Source organism: Orcinus orca, chromosome 17 (genome assembly GCF_937001465.1).
Source record: "Orcinus orca chromosome 17, mOrcOrc1.1, whole genome shotgun sequence".
Classification (NCBI taxonomy): domain Eukaryota; kingdom Metazoa; phylum Chordata; class Mammalia; order Artiodactyla; family Delphinidae; genus Orcinus; species Orcinus orca.
This window is the reverse complement of record NC_064575.1, coordinates 47,498,815-47,517,402: the sequence shown is the minus strand read 5'-3', so window position 1 is coordinate 47,517,402 and position 18,588 is coordinate 47,498,815.

Here is an 18,588-nt window from a genome sequence, read left to right as displayed (position 1 = left end):
AATAAAAGGTAGGATATTAAGCTGATAACCACAGTGGTTAACTTGGACTTAGTCCTGAAGGGAAATTCTGGCAACAGTATAAAACTCAAGCCTTGGGATTATCCCACACGAAGGGGAAGGAGGATAGATCACGCCTTGAAAGTCATTGGTTGAGGGCTTCTGGTGGTTGTTAATTCCCTGGTACGTCTGGCCTACTGCACACGAGGGCAGAGAAGCCTTTTCCAGTTCTGAAAAAATATCCCCTAGTCAGAGAGATGCAGATCCTGGTAGCTAGAAGTTAGTTGGAGCAGAGTGAAAGATTTGAGGGACACCGTGGGGGACACTGACAGTGCCCACTGCACTTAGTTTGGTGTGGGGATGACAAACAGCTTTTCAGACTACAACAAAGAGGGTGACAAGGTGTGGAAGGGAAGCATGTAGCTCTGTGACTCTTGCTTCATAGTGGAAACTACAAGGAATGCATTGCCTCCTTAAAACCCTGAGGTTTAGAGTTTGAGAGTCCTGGGATGCCGTTGCAGGGGCCCTGATAAGGCTGGTGCTGATGAACTTACCTCTCTTGGACGCTTCACAGTCATTGGCATCAGTGCTGGTGTCAGCAAGGGGAGCCAAGGCAGAGCACAAAGGAGTCTTTTGTGACATCATGTCACACACTCCTGGGGAGTCCCAGATTGAATTGGGGAAGTTTTTGAGGTGGGTCTTACGTTACACCAATGGGAGCATAACCTGGGAAGTTAGAAATATTTTTCAAGTGAGTTCATTGGTACTTATAGACTAATAAGACCCAGAAAAACTCCAGATATGAGAGTAAAGGAGCAAAACCCCCATGGGGGCTCCATACCTCCTCTTCCCACTGCTACCTGAGACCAGGAACAGGACTTGGAGAAGAAGCTTGTAGAAGATTGACTCATTGGTCTCCAACTCTTCAAACATCCCTGTGTTAGAACCACATATCCATGCCATCTGTCACATGACTTTCCTTCCTCCCACTAGAGGAAGAGTATATTTTCCTGCTCCTGGACTTTGGGTTTGGCCATATGATTTGCCTTAGCCCATAAGGTTTTAGAGTAAGTGATGTGAGCAGAGGCTTGAAATGTATACTTGTTTGGCCCTCTTGAGCATCTTCCATTTGCCATGAGGACAGACCTCAGGTAGCTTCTGTTCCCAGTATGCAAAAAGACATGGGGGCACACCTGAATGCAACCTGGAGCCTGGAGCCAACCCGACAAACCTGCACCCCAAAGTACAGCCACTAGCCAGCTGAGCTCAGATTAAATTAACCAAAACATAGTCCACCTACCAACCCATGAGGTCCTGACATTTTTGAGGTTGTTTGTTATGCAGTGTAAACTGACTTCTGCAGATGCAATGTGTGTGAACAAGTTCTGAAAATGCATGGGAAACGGTGAATCCTGGACACTATGTCTGTTCAGGGTAACCAAACTTGACCACCCAAAATCTCTGACCACATAATTAGCACAGGCTTTGTGAGGAAGCCAAAGTTGGAAAGAAGCTCCAATGAACCAGCAGTATGGGTAGAGGTGGGCCAGAAATTTGAAAGGAAGGAAATAGGGCTTTGCAACACTTAAAGCAATCAAAATAAACAGCTGTGAAACCAGGAAAAGGCAATCCCCAGCCCCGGGGTCTGCTGCTGGGCCGCCTCAGCTTTGGTACATTTAATCTATTGCATTAACACAGCTTTTAGAGTTACAATCCCTCAAAATGATTTGGACTCCATTTCTATCACAGTTGCCAGGGTCTAAAACTGTCAGTTAGAAAACCATTTACCCGAGTAAACCCCTCCACTGGCTGTCAGGTAAAAGTTATTACTTCAGCCTTCATCTTGGCCCTTTCTTACATGCAGATCCAAACTCTCCAAATTGGCTTCACCATTCAAATCACATTCCCACGGCGTGTTGCAGAAAGGAATGACCCTGAAACAGTTTGCAACTATGCAAACATTAGTCCTCACGGCTTTGTCTCTGAGCAGGTGTGACGCAGAGGTTTGGTTTGGCGAGGAGCTGGGCAAATCTTTTCCATGACTCCTTTTCTTGTTTTTTTTTTTTCATTCCCAGTTCTAGTTTCTTATTGATTGAATAAAGTAGATTCAAATAACCTTTTTATTCCCCTAGTCATATTACTTTCACACTTCTTATGGAAGAGTGATCAACACAAGTGTCCTTTCTAACAGTGGGCCCTTCTAGTCCAGGATGCAGAGGACAATTGCTGTTCCTTGCACACCTCCCTGAAATGTGCCACTCCAGGGAGAAGGGAAACTAGCACTTCCCAAGTGCTCCTGCCTATGTTATCTCATCTACTCCCACAGCCCTCCTGAGCGGAGCGCCCATTAGTTCCACTTCACAGAGGGAAACACTGAGGCTGGAGAGGTGATGTGATGGAACATGGATTCCAACACAGCCTGATTTATTTGAAGGCCAGATGCCCTCCTCTTCACACAGTGCTGTTTGGAGAGAGGAAGATTCTATAGGAAAAGATCCTGAGTCTGTTCCCAGCCATCTTGTAACAGGTGAAGGCCCTCTACCTCTAGACCTGTGTTTGGGCGTGACAAAGTCAGCGGAGTTCTCTTTCACTGTCTGCAGATGGTTACTGTATTAAACTTTAAATGCATCATGTGCTGTGTTGTACCTGCTAATCTCCTTGCTTCTGCTCTTACCTCCCTAATGTTCTTTCCCCACGAAGCAACACAGCAGCCAGCAGGGTATTTGTAACCCCTACTTAAAACCTTGCAAGATGTTCCCATCTTGCTTAGGGCCAAATCCAAAGTCCAGGTTTTGACCTACCAAATCCTACATGATCCAGCCCCTGCTCCCCAGCCCCCACCTCATCTTGCACTGGCAGCCCACCCTCTTATTCATTAGGCACTGGTTTCTCTCTAGGGACACTTCTGTTCCTAGAACATGCCAGCTTTTTCCTGGCCTGAGACTTTTACAGTTGCTGGTCCCTCTGTCCAGAACATTCTGGCCTGCCCCAGATCTTTGCTCAAGTGGTGTTTTCAGTTGGTGTACCTACTCCTTCACCATCCTGGCTAATGTAGACTTGCCTGCTTGCTCCATCTTAGTCACTTTTGGGCTCATGATACACTTTAATTCCTTCATGTCCCATATTACTCTCTGAGTTCACTGTACTTATTAATCTACATGTTCACTTTTACATCATCTAACTCCTCTCATCAGAGTGTGGGCTATTTGACAAAGGGCAGACCTTTGTCAAACTTGGTCACAGCTCTATCCCCAGAGACTGTGACAGTGCTTGGGGCATGGAGAGTATCCATCAGAATGTATTGAGTGAAGAGAAATCTGTGAATGTGCTTTGTACCCACCTTGTTCCATTATCATTTATTTTAATTTTAAGACTTATTCTAGCTTCCCTTTGAGCATATTTTCCAAACTATTAAAGAGACTACACATAAATGTGGGAGTCTGGAGCATCTCTGTAACCGTGTGAGGGCTCAAACACTGTTACTTTGTCCATCATTGTATCCCTGTGCCTAGCACAGTGCCTGGCATATACATGTTGAGAGAAAGAGAAACAAGTTCAAGGACAAATGGAGTTCTTAGTGGTCCCTATAGTATTAGCCAAGAATGGAATTTCAGAGGAAGGAACAAAGGGATTATAAATAAAGACAAAAGAAAGCAGTATCTCTCTTTTCTTTTTCTCCCTCTGTGCTCTCTTCTCTCTTACATTTCATGATGAAGTTGTGGCAAAGTGATACTGGAGCAGGGAGGTGCTGTCAGCTTAGAAGTCCAGGCAAAGCCAGTGTGGAACACGGGAATAGGAAACCAAGAGCAGACCTCTTTGTTCTGCCTGTGATCTAGGGCAAGTGCTGAAGAAACAATAGGGTCCTTGAAAATCTTACATGTTAGGAAACCAGAGAGAGATTTGGGAATGAATCTCCCATCCAAGTGTGATTTTGCCTGGAGTGTCTTTGAATATATAGTTTCAGAAGCCTGGTGGGGGAGTTGGAGATTATACAGGAATTTAGAGTTCAGAGATTTTGACCACAGCTCTTTACCTCTGTCCATTGACAACAACAGTATTTGAAAGCCATCAGTGTGAACTCTCTGAAATATTTTTTTCTCTCAGAGAATGGAACTATCTGTTGGTTTAATAAATTGCATAGTAAGAAAAAGAAAGCCTGAGCAATGTAAATGGAAAATTTGGTTAATTAGATACCTTTCAACTTTACAGAAAAGTTGTTTCCAAGGAAAGAATATTAAGTAAGGTTTCAGGATCTATTTTTTTTTATTTTAAATAAAAGCAGATCAAAATGTATGGGGAGATATGTAAAAATAAAAAAAGACTCAGAAATAGCTGCTTTATTTCTTAAATTTGTTTCTACTATTGAAAAAAGTATGTTTCTATGATGGAGGGAGCTCTAAATGGATTTTGACTGGACTAATACAATGGTCAAAGCCCAGATGTATAATATAATGGTTTTGGGAAGAGAATCTCCTTATGAATACAGCATTCATTTTCTTGTATCTATATATTAGGAGTAAGATCAAATAGATCTAAGGTAACAGTATTTGTTCATCTAATATAATGGACATAACAGAGTGAAAAATTGAAATACATTGCCAACCCATGAAACAGAATGGTTTTAATTTAGAAGGTTTAGATGATAAAATTTTCATATGAAAAGCCAAAGATAACTGAGTAACATCAGTCATTTACAAGATATAGTATTAGCAAAATATGCCAATTTTTTCCCTAGGATATTAAAATGGATTCTTCCAATATCATGATGCTTTCTCTAACAGTTCTATACTACAGTATATTCAAACTAAAACATACCATAATTCTTGACTCTTTTTATGATTTAGGTTGCTAGACATTTGGGAGTGAATCTCCCAAGTATCCACAATGACCCAACTGCAGTAGGAGATTGAGAAGTCGGGTGAGGGGAGATTTTCTATTCCTGGGCATACAGGTAAAAATTGGACCCCAGTCATCTTCTACCAAAGCCAAGATGGACTGGAGGTATACTTCACCAGTGGATGATCTCTTTTCTACTAAATTTTGTTTTGATGCATTGTGTTGACTATTTATACTACAATGTAGTTTATTAGTTGAACTAGTAATTATGATATTGGCAGCAAGTCCTAGAATTATATCCTAGTCTTAAGTCCTGATCCATTAACTCTTCTCAATGTAGGCCCGATATGGAATGGGATGCTTTGATTAATAAAATATTTTGGTTTTACTTTTATTTTTAATTGAAGTATAGTTGATTAAATATTCTATTTTCTTAACTAATATTTATGCTATATGTATTAACATTATAATTATATACAATTAAGAAAATAACTTGACAGTGGAATTAGGCTGAGTATAATTTATTCTTTACTCTAGGAATAAGGAGATACTTTAGGATATTGGGGGTTTTAGTAGTTCTCATTATATAGAGAAATCCTGTGAAAAAAGTTCTGTCTCACTGGAAACTTCTGATTACTTGGAGCCTACAAGGGACTGACAAGCGGTTGATCACCTCTCTGTAGGATACTTATGTGGAATAGAGCTCATGCTGTGTTGATTCCAACTTTGTACAATTTACCTATCTTCCTTGATACCAACTATTCTATGTATTTAGAATTTGTTATATCTTTAAGGTATCAAAGTTGGAAAAAGGAGGCTTGGACAGAACTGGAGTCCTTGAATAATGCACTTCAGTAGACCATATAGTATAGAGAAATATCTTTTTGGCAGTCAGGTAGCACTGGTAAGACTTCAACATCCACTGCTTATCACTCATGTGACATGAGTAAGTTGCCAACCTCTCTTAACTATAAACCTGTGGACATAATATCTTGCAGAGCTCTTGACTTTGGATTAAAAATAACACCATCTGCAAAGTGGTCTTTGGCACTTGTGGAAACGACTACATTTTAATTCTTTGGGCTTTGTGGTAACTATTTAACTTTACTGTTGTAGTGTGAAAGCAGCCATAGGTAAAATGTAAATTAATGGACATGGCTGTCCATTAAAAATACTTTATGAACCGTAAAATTTGAATTGCACATAATGTTCAAATGTCATCAAATATTATTTTCCTTTTGATTTTTTAAAATCATTTAGAAGTGTAAAAACTACCTTACCTCACAGGCCACACAAAAATAGGTGGATGCCCAAGAAAGAAAAGCCCAAGACTAGATGGCTTCACAGATTAATTCTACCAATAATTTAAAGAAGAATTAACACCAGTCTTTCTCAAACTCCTCTGAAAAATAGAATAGCATGAGGCCAGAATTATCCTGATACCAAAGTTCAACAAACACAACACAAGAAAAGTCATCCCTCCAAGATATTACATGTAAAATAAAAAAAAATTAAAATAGGTGGAAGGCTAAATTTGACCCATGAGTCATAGTTGCCAGTCATAGTTGCCAACCTCCTGTCCAGATGCTGTAGGAAGTATAAAGGAAATGGAATACATCATCCTTGTTCTTTAGAACTTTTTAGCTTTACAGGGATATCAATTATTATTCATAAAGGTAGTTGAATAACCACAAAATAATATAAACATGAATAGACATTAAAGCAATAAAAATGGGGCAGAGATATGTTGAGTGGGAAGGACATGAAAAGATCATTCATGAAGGTATGGTTGATCTCTGAAGACTGGAAGAGATAGATTTATTTGCTCATTTAATCATTTGTTTGATTAGGGGATTACATTTTGAGTTTGGGAATCAAACAGAGACAGGTTGAAAATGGCAGAGAGAAGAGATAGTTTATGGCTATACAAAAAGCATAGAGGTAAGAATGAAAGAATGAATAAGGAGAATAGGGGTAAAAGAGATGAGAGAGAGAAAGAGAGAGTGAGGGAGTGCAATATGGTGATGAGAGATAATAGCTCAGTGGTAGTAAATTAGGTAATGAAAGGTTTTGAAGGTCAGTGGAGAATGGTTAACCATGGATTGAAAGTTAGAGGAGAGCTCTGGACCCCCAGCCCCACAGCCAGCCACCCCAGAACCCCCCAGGTCCTGAAGCCAGTGACCCCAGGACCTGGCCCCACACATTAGTGGGCTGGCACCAGCCCCAGGACCCCTCAGATCACATAGCCAACCTTGCCAGGACCCAGCTCCCCCATCCCCCAGCAGCAGGCTGACAGCCACCACTCAAGAAAAGACCTGGAAGCCAGCTGGGCCAGGGTCCAGCCCTACCTACAAGTGAATATATAGTAGTCAGCCCTGCAACAACAAAAGTATGTACAGCCCACATAGGGGTCACAGCTAGAGCATAAAGCTCTGGTAACCAGAGGGAAGTGTGCTACTGAGTCCCATAGGATGTCTCCTACATAAGGCCACTTCTGCAAGGTCAGGAAATATAACTGACATACCTACTACATAGAAACAAACATAGAGAATTAGGCAAGGTGAGGAGATAGTGGAACAAGTTCTAAATGAAGGAACAAGACAAAACCCAGAAGAAGTAAGAGAAGTGGAGATAAGAAATCTAACTGATAAAGAGTTCAAGGCAATGATCATAAATATGCACAATGAACTTGGGAGAAGAATGAATAAACACAGTGAGAATTTTAACAAAGAGTTAGAAAATATAAAGAAGAACCAAACAGAGCTAGAGAATACAATAACTGAAATTAAAAATACACTATAAGGGGCTTCCCTGGTGGTGCAGTTATTGAGAGTCCACCTGCCGATGCGGGGGACACGGGTTCATGCCCCAGTCTGGGAGGATCCCACATGCCGTGGAGCGGCTGGGTCTGTGAGCCGTGGCCGCTGGGCCTGTGCGTCCGGGACCTGTGCGTCCGGAACCTGTGCTCCACAATGGGAGAGGCCACAGTGGTGAGAGGCCCACATACCGCAAAAAAAAAAACCCCAAACAAACAAAAATACACTATAAGGAATCAGTAGTAGATTAGATGATACAGAGGAATGGATCAGCAAATTAGAAGACAGAGTAGTGGAAATCACCGAAGGTGAAAGAAAAAAGAATTTAAAAAAATGATGATAGTTTAAGAGACCTCTGAGACAACATCAAGCACACTAACATTTGCATTGTATGTGTCCCAGATGAAGAAGAGAGAGAGAAAGGGGAAGAGAACTTACTTAAAGAAATAATAGCTGAAAACTTCCCTAATCTGGGAAAGGAAACACACGTCCAGGTCCTGGAAGCATAGAGAGTCCCAAACAAGATGAATGCAAAGAGCTTCATACCAAGACACATAATAATTAAAATGGCAGGAATTAAAGTTAAAGAGAGAATCTTAAAAGCAGCAAGAGAAAAGAAACTAGTTATGTACAAGGGAACTCTTATAAGACAATGAGATGACTTTTCAGCAGAAATTTTGTAGGCTAGAAGAGAGTTGCACAATATTTTCAAAGTGATTAAAAGGAAAAAATCTACAACCAAGAATACTGTACCTGGAAATGCTATTATTCAGATTTGAAGGAGAGATAAAGAGTGTTCCAGAAAAGCAAAACTAAAAGAGTTCGGCAACACTAAACTGGCTCTACAAGAAATTTTAAAGGGACTTCTCTAAGGGGAAAGAAAAGAACAGAACCAGAAATATGAAAATTATAAAAGAAAAAATCTCATCAGCAAAGGTAAATATACAGTGAGGGTAGTGGATCAATAAAATATAAAGCTTGTAGGAAGTTTAAAAGAAAAAAGTACTAAAATCATCTATATCCCCAATAAGTAGTTAAGGGATACATAAAACAAAAAGATGTAAAATATGAAATCAAAGACATTAAACGTGGTGGGGGGAGTAAAAATTCAGTGTCATTAAGATGCATTCGAACTTAAGAGATCATCAACTGAAAATAATCATATATACATATGTATGTGCGTATGCATTTATATGTGTGTTTATATATATATATATGTTGTTATATATGAACCTTATGGTAGCCACACACACAAAATCTATAATAGGTACACAGACATAAAAAAGAAAGGAATCCAAACATAACACTAAAGATAGTCATCAAATCACAAGGGAAGAGAGCAAAAGAAAAAAGGAAAAAAGAGAACTACAAAAACAACCTGATAACTATTCACAAATTGGCAATAATTACATACCTATCAATAATTACTTTAAATGTAAATGGACTAGATGCTCCAATTAACAGACATAAAGTGGCTGAATAAATACAAAAACAAGACCCATATATGTGCTGCCTACAAGAGACTCACTTCAGATCTAAAGGCACATACACACTGAAAGTAAGGGGATGGAAAAATGTATGCAAGTGGAAATGAAAGGAAAGCTTGGGTAGCAATACTTATACAAAATACACTTTAAAACAAATTGTGACAAGAGACAAAGAACACTACTTAATGATCAAAGGTTCAATACAACAAGAACACATAACATTTATAAGTGTATATGCACCCGGTTGAGAGACCTATAAGATAGAGGAGGAGTAAGACGTAGAGATCACCTTCCTCCCCACAAATACATCAAGAATACATCTATATGTGGAACAGTGCCTACAGAACAACTACTGAATCCTGGTAGGAGACCTCAGACTTCCAAAAAGGCAAGAAAACCCTCACATAACTGGGTAGTGCAAAAGAAAAAAAAAAGTGACAAAGGAATCAGGATGGGACCTGCCCCTCTGGGAGGGAGCTGTGAAGGAGGAAAAGTTTTCACACACTAGGAAATCCCCTCACTGACAGGGATGGGGTGGGGGAGCTGTGGAGCCTCAGAGAAGAGGACAGCAACAGAGGTGCAGAGGGCAGAGTGGAGAGATTCTGATACAGAAGATCAGTGTCAACCAGCACTCACCAGCCTGAGGCACTTGTCTGCTCACTCGCCAGGGTGGGTGGAGGTTGGGTGCTCAGGCTTGGGCTTTGGAGGTGAGACCCCAGGGAGAGGACTGGGGTTGGCTGCATGAGGACAGCCTGGGGGGGCTAGTGCACCACAGTTAGCTGGGAGGGAGTCCAGGAAAAAGAGACCTTTGTTGTGGGGTGCTCAAGGGGCAGCCCACCATGAGAGTTTCCCACTCTGTGCTCTCACAGATGGCAGGACAATGTCCACATGAGTGCAAGAACAAGCTGTGGCTGTTATCTTGGATCCCAGAGGCTGCCACCACTGCTGCCAAGGGTCCTATGTGCAAGGCAGGTCACTGCCCACACCTTCCCAGCAGCCTGCGCAGCCCACCACTGCTGAGGGTCCAGCGAACCAGGGCCAACTTCCTTAGGAGAATGCATGGTGCACCTCGGGCTCTTGCAACTTCATGCTGGCCTCTGCTGCTGCAGGCACTCCCTGCACATCCCAATTGTGACTGCTGTATCCCTCCCTCCCCCCAGTCTGAGTAAGCAAGTGAGCCCTAATCAGCTGCTGCTTTAAATCTCTCTTGCCTCGGTGGGGAACAGACGCCTGAGGGCAGCCCACAGGCAGAGGCAGGGCCAAAACCAAAGCTAAACTCCAGGGGCTGTTTGACCTAGGAAGAGAAAGGGAAATATCCCCATGCAGCTGCAAGTGCAGCAGATTAAATCCCCACTATTGGCTGGGTAAACCCTGCATCTGTGAAATACCTGAATAGAACAGTGTTACCACAATTGAGGCTGTGGATTTTGGGGGCAACAGTGGACTTTTGGGGCAAGTACATGCAGGAGTCAGGCCAGATCAGAGTCTGAGCTGGCCCCACAGTAGGGTCAGAGACCTACCTAGAGGTGTTGGAGGACTTGCTGGGCAGGCAGAGATTGGCCGTGGCTCATTGTGGGCCAAGGACACTGACAGCTAAGGCCACAGGAAAATATGACTACTTTTTTTTTTTTTGGTTCTGCTGTTCTTTATTTTTCTTTTAATTTTACTTTTTTCTTTTCTTTTCTTTTTATGCTTTTATTTTTAATATTTTATTTTATTTATTTTTTTCCTAGTTCTACTATACTTTTTGTTATATTGTGTTTTTTCCTTGTGTTTGTTTTTTTCCTTTGTTTTGCTTTATTTTCATTTTATTTTTAACTATTTTTTTCTATTTTTCTATTTTTACTTTACTACTTTGTTGTTTTGTATTTTTTCCTTTTGTTTTCATCTTTCTTTTGTCTTTACATTTTAAAAATCATTTTTGTGTGTTTGTTTTATGCTTTCATTGCCTTTTTTAAGATTGATTCCACATTTGATTTGTTTCTGGTTTTATGTTTTTGTTAGTTTAGTTTTTAGTGTTTGTTTCTATTCTTGGGTTTGTTTATTGGTTTGGTTGCTTTCTTCTTTGTTTTCCCTTTTTTTTTTTTTTGTCTTTTTGATTTTCATGAGTATGTGTGTCTGTTTCTTTGTGTGATTTTGTCTGTTTAGTTTTTCGTTTACCATTTGTGTTGGGTTTTGTCTGTTCATTTCGGTATTTGAGGTTTTTTGTTGTTGTTGTTGTTTCTTTGTTTTGTTTTTTCTTCCTTTTCTTCTGCACCGAGTGGCTGGCAGGGTCTTGGTGCTTTGCCTGTGGGTCGGGCCTGAGCCTCCGAGGTGGAAGAGCTGAACCCAGGACATCAGACCACCAGAGAACCCCTGGACCCATGGAATATTAATCAGTGAGAGCTCTCCCAGAGTTCTCCATCTCAACACTAAGACCTGGCTCCACCCAACAGCCAGCAAGCTCCATGTTGGACACTTCACGCCAAACAACTAGTAAGACAGGAACACAACCCCACCCTTTAGCAAACAGACTGCCTAAGTCATAATAACCTCACAGACACCCCAAAACACACCACCCATCAGAGGGACAAGATCCAGCTCCACCTGCCAGAACACAGGCACCAGTCCTCCTACCAGGAAGCCTACACAAGAAATTGGACCAACCTCACCCACTGGGGACAGACAAAAGAAGTAAGAGGAACTACGACCCAGCAGCCTGTGGAAAGGAGACCCCCAAAACATTAAGTTAAACAAAATGAGAAGACAAAGAAATATGCAGCAGATGAAGGAGCAGGGTAAAAACACACCAGACCAAACAAATGAAAAGGAGATAGGCAGTCTACCAGAAAAAGAATTCACAGTAATGATAGTAAAGATGATCCAAAATCTCAGAAATAGAATGGAGAAAATACAAGAAACGTTTAACAAGGACTTAGAAGAGTTAAAGAACAAACAAACAATGATGAACAGCACAATAAATGAAATTAAAAACACTCTAGAAGGAATCAATAGCAGAAAAATTGAGGCAGAAGAATGGATAAGTGAGCTGGAAGGTAGAATGGTGGAAATAACCACCACAGAGCAGAATAAAGAAAAAAGAATGAAAAGAATTGGGGACAGTCTCAGAGACCTCTGTGACAAGATTAAACACACCAACATTCGAATTATAGGGGTCACAAAAGAAGAAGAGAAAGGGTCTGACAAAATATTTTAAGAGATTGTAGCCAAAAACTTCCTTAATATAGGAAAGAAAATTGTCAATCAAATCCAGGAAGTGCAGAGAGTCCCATACAGGATAAACCCAAAGAGAAACATGAAAAGACACATGTTAATCAAACTATTAAAAACTAAATAAGAGAAAAAATATTCAAAGCAGCAAGGGAAAAGTAACAAATAAGATACAAGGGAATCCAAGGTTATCAGCTGATTTTTCAGCAGAAATTCTGTAGGCCAGAAGGGAGTGGCAGGATATATTTTAAATGATGAAAGGGTAAAACCTACAACTAAGATTACTCTACCTAGCAAGCATCTCATTCAGATTTGACAGAGAAATCAAAAGCTTTACAGAAACACAGAAGCTAAGTGAATTCAGCACCACCAAACCACCTCTACAAACAAATGCCAAAGGATCTTCTCTAAGTGGGAAACACAGAGAAGAAAAGGACCTACAAAAACAAACCCAAAACAATTAAGAAAATGGTAGTAGGAACATACATATCAATAATTACCTTAAACGTGAATGGATTAAATGCTCCAACCAAAAGGCACAGACTGGCTGAATGGATACAAAAACAAGACCCATATATACGCTGTCTACAAGAGACCCACTTCAGACCTAAGGATGCATACAGACTGAAAGTGAGGGGATGGAAAAAGATATTCCATGCAAATGGAAATGAAAAGAAAGCTGATGTAGTGATACTCATATCAGACAAAATAGACTTTAAAATAAAGACTATTATAAAAGACAAGGAAGGACCCTACATAATGGTCAAGGGATCAATACAAGAAGAAGATATAACAATGGTAAATATTTATGCACCCAACATAGGAGCACCTCAATACATAAGGCAAATGCTAACAGCTATAAAAGGGGAAATCGATAGTAACACAATCATAATAGGGGAGTTTAACATCTCACTTACACCAATGGACAGATCACCCAAACAGAAAATAAATGAGAAAACACAAGCTTTAAATGGCACATTGGACCACATTGACTTAATTGATATTTATAGGACATTCCATCCAAAAACAACAGAATACACTTCTCAAGTGCACATGGAACATTCTCCAGGGTAGATCACATCTTGGATCACAAATTAAGCATTGGTAAATTTAAGAAAATTCAAATCGTATCAAGCATCTTTTCCAACCATAATGCTATGAGACCAGATACCAATTATAGAGAAAAAAACTGTAAAAAAATACAAACACTTGGAGGGTAAACAACATGCTACTAAATAACCAAGAGATCAATGAAGAAATCAAAGAGGAAATCAAAAAATACCTAGAAACAAATGACAATGAAAGTACGACGACACAAAACCTATGGGAGGTAGCAAAAGCAGTTCTAAGAAGGAAGTTTATAGCAATACAATCCTACCTCAAAAAACAAGAAACATCTCAAATAAGCAACTTAACCTTACACCTAAAGCAATTAGAGAAAGAAGAGCAAAAACACCCCAAAGTTAGGAGAAGGAAAGAAATTATAAAGATCAAATCAGAAATTAATGGAAAAGAAATGAAGGAAACAATAGCAAAGATCAACAAAATTATAAGCTGGTCCTTTGAGAAGATAAACGAAATTGATAAACCATGAATCAGACTCCTCAAGAAAAACAAGAAGAAGACTCAAATCAAATGAATTAGAAACGAAAAAGGAGAAATAATAATGGACACCGCAGAAATACAAAGGATCATGAGAGACTACTACAAGCAACTATATGCCAATAAAATGGACAACCTGGCAGAAGTGGAAAAATACTTAGAAAAGTAAATGTTCCAAGACTGAACCAGGAAGAAATAGAAAATATGAATAGACCAATCACAAGCACTGAATTGAAACTGTGATTAAAAATCTTCCAACAAACAAAAGCCCAGGACCAGATGGCTTCACAGGCAAATTCTATCAACCATTTAGAGAAGCACTAACAACTATTCCTCGCAAACTCTTCCAAAATATAGCAGAGAGAGGAACACTCCCAAGCTCATTCTACAAGGCCACCATCACCCTGATACCAAAACCAGACAAAGATGTCACGAAAAAAGAAAATTATAGGCCAAAATCACTGATGAAAATAGGTGAAATAATCCTCAACAAAATACTAGCAAAGAGAATCCAAAAGCACATTAAAGGAATCATACACCATGATCAAGTGGGGTTTAACCCAGGAATGCAAGGATTCTTCAATATATGCAAATCAATCAATGTGATAAAACATAGTAACAAATTGAAGGAGAAAAACCATATGATCATCTCAAGAGATGCAGAAAAAGCTTTGAGGAAATACAACATCCATTTATGATAAAAAAAACTCTCTAGAAAGTGGGCATAGAATGAACCTACCTGAACATAATAGAGGCCATATATGACAAGCTCACAGCAAGCATCATTCTCAATGATGAAAAACTGAAAGGATTTCCTCTAAGATCAGGAACAAGACAAGGTTGCTCACTCTCACCACTATTATTCAACAAAGTTTTGGAAGTTTTAGCCATGGCAATCAGAGAAGAGAAAGAAATAAAAGGACTCCAAATTGGAAAAGAAGTAAAATTGTCACTGTTTGTTGACCACTTGGTACTATACATACAAAATCCTAAAGATACCACCAGAAAACTACTAGAACTAATCAATCAATATGGTAAAGTAGCAGAATACAAAAGTAATGCACAGTAGTCTCTTGCATTCCTATGTACTAACAATGAAAAATCAGAAAGAGAAATTAAGAAACACTCCCATTTACCATTGTAAATAAAGAATAAAATACCTAGGAATAAACCTACCTAAGGAAGCCAAGTACCTGTGTGGAGAAATCTATAAGACACTGATGAAAGTAATTAAAGACAATACAAACAGATGAAGAGATATACCATGTTCTTGGATTGGAAGAATCAACATTTTGAAAATGACTATACTATCCAAAGCAATCTACAGATTCAGTGCAATCCCTATCAAATTACCAATGGCACTTTTTACAGAACTAGAATAAAAATTTTACAGTTTGTATGGGACAGAAGACCCCAAATAGTCAAAGCAATCTTGAGAAAGAAAAACACAGCTGGAGGAATCAGGCTCCCTGACTTCAGACTATACTACAAATCTACAGTAATCAAGATAGTATGGTACTGGAACAAAAACAGAAGTATAGATAAATGGAACAGGATAGAAAGTCCAGAGGTAAACCCATGCACCTATGGTCATCTTACCTTTGACAATGGAGGCAAGAATATGCAATGGAGAAAAGACAGTCTCTTCAATAAGTGGTGCTGGGGAAACCTGGACAGCTACATGTAAAAGAATGAAATTAGAACACTTCCAAACACCATACACGAAAATAAACTCAAAATGGATTAAAGACCTAAATGTAAGGCCAGAGACTAAAAAACCCTTAGAGAAAACATAGGCAGAACACTCTTTGACATAAATCACAGCAAGACCCTTTTTGACCTACCTCCTAGAATAATGGAAATAAAAACAAAAATAAACAAATGGGACCTAATGAACCTTAGAATCTTTTGCACAGGAAAGGAAACCATAAACCAGATGAGAAAACAACCCTCAGAATGGGAGAAAATATTTGCAAATGAAGCAACTGACAAAGGATTAGTCTCCAAATTTTACAAGCAGCACAATAACAAAAAAACAAACAAGCCAATACAAAAATGGGTGGAAGACCTAAATGGACATTTCTCCAAAGAAGACATACAGTTAGTCAACAAACACATGAAAAGGTGCTCAACAGCACTAATCATTAGAGAAATGGAAATCAAAACCTCAATGAATTTTCACCTCACACCAGTCAGAATGGCCATCATCAAAAAATCTAGAAGCAATAAATGCTGGAGAGGCTGTGGAGAAAATGGAACCCTCCAGCACTGTTGGTGGGAATGTAAATTGATACAACCACTATGGAGAACAGTATGGAGATTCCTCACGAAACTAAACATGCAACTACCATATGACCCAGCAATCCCACTACTGGACATACACCCTGAGAAAAACATAATTCAAAAAGATACATGTACCACAATGTTAATAGATGAACTATTTACAATAGTCAGGACATGGAAGCAACCTAAGAGTCCAACAACAGATGAATGGATAAAGAAGATGTGGCACATATATACAATGAAGTATTACTTAGCCATAAAAAGGAACAAAACTGAGTTATTTGTAATGAGGTGGATGGACCTAGAGTCTGTCATGTCATACAGAGTGAAGTAAGTCAGATAGAGAAAAACAAATAGCGTATGCTAATACATATATATGCAATCTAGAAAAATGGTACTTTATTCCTGCCCTAGTGGTAGGGCAGGAATAAAGATGCAGGTGTGGAGAATGGACTTGAGGACACGGCAGGGGTGGGGGAATGGGAGGCTGGGACATAGTGAGAATAGCATTGACAGATATACACTACCAAATGTAAAATAGATAGCTAGTGGGAAGCTGCTGCAAAGCACAGGGAGATCAGCTTGGTGCTTTGTAATGACTTAGAGTGGTGGGAGAGGAAGCATGAGAGTGAGGCTCAAAAGGGAGGGGTTATGGGGATATATGTATGTATATGCATATAGCTGATTCAATTTGTTGTACAGCAGAAACTAACACAATATAGTGGCAATTATACTCCAATAAAGATGTATAAAAAATGTATATGTATCCTACATGGGAGAAGCTAAATACATAAAGCAAATATTAGCAAAAATAAAGGGAGAAATTGACAGTTACACAATAATAATAGGAGACTTTAATCACCCTTTTCACCAACTGACAGATCATCTAGACAGAGAATTAGGAAACCGTGGTCTTAAATGGCACATTAGATCAGAAAGACTTAATAGTTATATATAGGACATTCCATCCAAAAGCAACAGAATACCCATTTTTTCTCAAAAGCACATGGAACATTCTCTAGGATAGATCACATACTAGGTCACAAAACAAATCTCAATAAATTTAAGAAGATGGAAGTCATATCAATCTTTTCCAACCACAGTGGTATGAAACTAGAAATTGGCTACAAGAAAAAAACTGAAAAAAAGTACAAACATGTGGAGGCTTAGATATGCTGCTAAGAAACTAGTGGGTCAGTGAAAAAAATCAAAGAGAAAATCAAAATATATCTTGAAACAAATGAAGGTGGAAACACAATGATCTGAAATCTATGAGATGCAACAAAAGCAGTTCAAAGAGGGACGTTTACAGTGATACAAACCCACCTTAGGAAACAAGAAAAATCTCAAAGAAACAATTTAATTTTACACCTATAGGAACTACAAAGAAAAGAACAAACAAAATTCAAAGTCAGTAGAAGAAAAGAAATAATAAGAGCAGAAATGAATAAAATAGACTAAAAAAATGAAGAAGATCAATAAAATTAAGAGTTTGTTCTTTGAAAACATAATCAAAATTAATAAAACTTTAGGCAGACTCATCAAGAAAAAAAGAAAGAGGGCCCAAATCAACAGAATCAGAAGTGAAAGAGAAGTTACAACCAATACCACAGAAATACAAAGGATCATAAGAGATTACTATAAACAATTTTACACTAATAAAATGGACAACCTGGAAGAAATGAATAAATTCCTAGAAATGTACAGTTTCTTAAGACTGAAACAGGAAGATATAGAAAATATAAGCAGACCAATTACCAGCAATGAAATTAAATCAGGAATAAAAATACTACCAATAACAAAAGCAAAGGACCAAACAGCTTCACAGTTTAATTCCACCAAAGATTTAAAGAAGAATTGCCACTTCTCCTTCTCAAACTATTCCAAAAAAATTGGAAGGCCAGCATCATTCTGATACCCAAACCAAAGATACCACAAAAAAAATTACAGGCCAATGTCACTGAAGAACATAGATGCTGGTGTGTTGGAGTTCCAGAGAAAGAGAAAAAAAGAAAAGAGAGACAGAGATAGGCTATCTATCTCTATCTCTGTGTATATGCATATGGATATGTATATCTATCTATCTTATCATATACCTCTATATATACAGATAATGTGTATATATATATATATATATATATATATAATTGGAATTTATAAAAAAAGAGTCAATTGGATATTTTAAAGAGGCATTTCCTAAAATGAATGGTTCATTCCATTTCAAAGACAGCATATCTCTAAATTTGATTGCACCCCACAAATCTTCAAAATATTTTTTAAATTAGCAAAACTAACATTAAAATAGATAAATGATAATCATGGTGAGAAGTGTTAACATACTTGTGTCAATAGCTGAT